At 34.0% G+C, this 2,488-nt stretch overlaps 1 protein-coding gene across 1 annotated transcript in view; it reads right to left on the bottom strand.

The window, feature by feature from the left end:
- Positions 1–1,352: 1,352 nt before the first annotated feature.
- The window catches only part of LOC106870679 (serine/threonine-protein phosphatase with EF-hands 2), a 4,067-nt gene continuing 2,931 nt past the window's right edge, over positions 1,353–2,488 (bottom strand). Inside the window, exon 2 of the mRNA XM_052973699.1 lies at positions 1,353–1,576. The gene's annotated coding sequence lies outside the window, so the exon portion shown is untranslated. The remainder of the gene's footprint in view (positions 1,577–2,488) is intronic.

Here is a 2,488-nt window from a genome sequence, read left to right on the forward strand (position 1 = left end):
TTATGATATTATGTGGCTTAGAGTGTATTAATAATAACAATAAAAGTTTAAATATTAATGAATGTGAATATAATATGATTAGGCATAAATTATCAAGAAAATTTCTTCATCCATCCTGCCCTGTGTGGGTGTGTCTATTATGTAGTTGGTTATGGTCAGTCAGAAAGTTACCATTGGTTTCACATCTATTATTGCTCTTAGCAATATAGGTGACACATCAGACCTGCTGGTTGGTGTCAAATAACCTCTTAACTAATGGAGGTAAGAATACAGTCTTGGTCTACAAGGTTGTGAAAAAAGACCCTGAAACGAAATTCTCTGAAGTAAAAAGCCCTTTTAGACAAGATAAAGTTACCTTTGTATCTGAAAAGGGTCATTCACTTGTCAGCAAATTTGTATCCATTCACTTGTCAGCAAACGGAATTTCATGTCATCAACATGAATTTTCTCTCATGAGTTACCACTGAAACATCTTACTTATGAAATTTAAGAAGGCGCCCAAGCCAAACAAAATTCTAGGATTCTTGCTCTTGGCCAAGGAAAGTAAACTGAACAGTTCAGTCTTACATGTAGTAAGGAGATGGTCATAACAGGAACGTTATTCATCATAACGTTGATTGGCCTGGCCTGGGTCTAAACATCAACAACAACAACAACAATCAAGATATTTTTCTTTATCCTATCTTATTTTCTGACAAATCTTTTCATTGAATATTCCTGTCAGAAATTGTTTTATAAAACAATTGTTAATTTAATTGTAATCATAAACGAAAATAAAGTTTATACTTAAAACAATAAAGTTTTGAGTTATGTCAAATAGTTTGTTAATTAAATAAATGTGATTAAATTGAGTTGTGGCACTAACTAAAGCAGATTAAATATAAAACAATATATCTGGAAACCCTTATGTTACCTTATTTCAATTAAAATGATTTTTGTTTCAATGAATTTTGAAAATAATGAAGAATTTAATAAAATGTACCTGTCATTATAAAGTTGGTGTTTGGAACATAGGTTAACATGAAATTTTGATGGGAGGTTGCAATTTAGATCATTTTAAAAAAGGGAATTTGTATCATGGAACCAGGGAAGGTTTCAGATGGATTCTCGATATGCTTAAAATAGCAGTTAAGTTGTTCTCTCAGAATTATCCTAAGGAACGCAAGATGTATTGGACAGAAGGGCTGAGTTTTGGAATTGCTATCCTTCAAAGTTCCACACCTCGTGGAAAAGAAAAATAGTTTTATTTATTTATTTATTGTTTGTTTCAGTCATTAGAACATGGCTGTGTTGGGGTACCACCTTGAAGAGTTTAGTCAAAATCAACTGCAAAACTGATTCTATTGCCCTCTTTTACTGAACCCCTAAGTGGTGGTGGAAGACAAACACCACACAACGCGCGCGCACGCACACACAAGAAAAGAGATGACAAAAGAATAAACGATTATTTTACAGCTTATATCAGTATCCGTCAACCAAACCCACTCACAAGGTTTTGGTCAGGCCGAGGCTATAGCAGAAGAGACTTGCCCAAAGTGCCATGCAGAGGGACTAAATCTGGCATCGCGTTAAGATTCTGAAAAAAAAAAAAAATTCCCCAAATGTAACATTTTTACATTTTGGCCCCTCTTCCATACCCTTTTCTTCCCCATAATGTATAGAACTTCGAAAGGTAACCATTTCAAAACCCCGTTGGACAATATAACTTACAGTGCTTGAAATTGGATGGTCACAGCTGGAATGCAATTGATTTAATTATAGATCTATTTAATTAGAGCTGACCTAGGGTTAAATAACATCAATAAGAAGAAAATACACATTATATAATGTAGTATAGATATATTGTCTTAAAACTAAAAACGTAAGGTCACGACGGGAACGATTTTGATCATAAATCTGTTGGATTAAGTCTGAGCAAGGGCCTAAACAGCAGAATAACTATTGTGGGGCCCACATAGTCACTGGACCTGTTAGAAATATCAACCTAGATAATGACGTGATACAGAGCCTTTAAAATGATAGTCATGGGCGTATTACAGCGAGCCAAGAGTTACTACAGTACCAACAGTAAATAATAACAGGGATCTAACATTTTCGAAGAGAAAAGAGGAATGTATTTTCGTGTTTGTTGGTTTAATTTAAAGAGGGTAAATGATATACACAAAATATACACATACATGTATATATACTTACACATACGCAATAACATACACATACATATACAGATAATGCATACACACATACATATATATATATATAGCCATAACTACAGATTCCTCCCCCCACCGACTTTGGTTGATTATAACCTTTTTGTGCGTTTGTGCATCCGTAGATTTCTACTGAAGCAGCAGGCAATGAAGCTGTCACCAGAAAACTCGTTATGCTAAAAATACCAGCTAAAGATCTAAACGTTTCTAACAGAAAGACATTGAATAGAATAATTCCCCGTTTGAACTTTTTTTAATTACATATATGTGTGTGTGTGTGT

This window comes from Octopus bimaculoides, chromosome 16 (assembly GCF_001194135.2).
Source record: "Octopus bimaculoides isolate UCB-OBI-ISO-001 chromosome 16, ASM119413v2, whole genome shotgun sequence".
Lineage (NCBI taxonomy): Eukaryota > Metazoa > Mollusca > Cephalopoda > Octopoda > Octopodidae > Octopus > Octopus bimaculoides.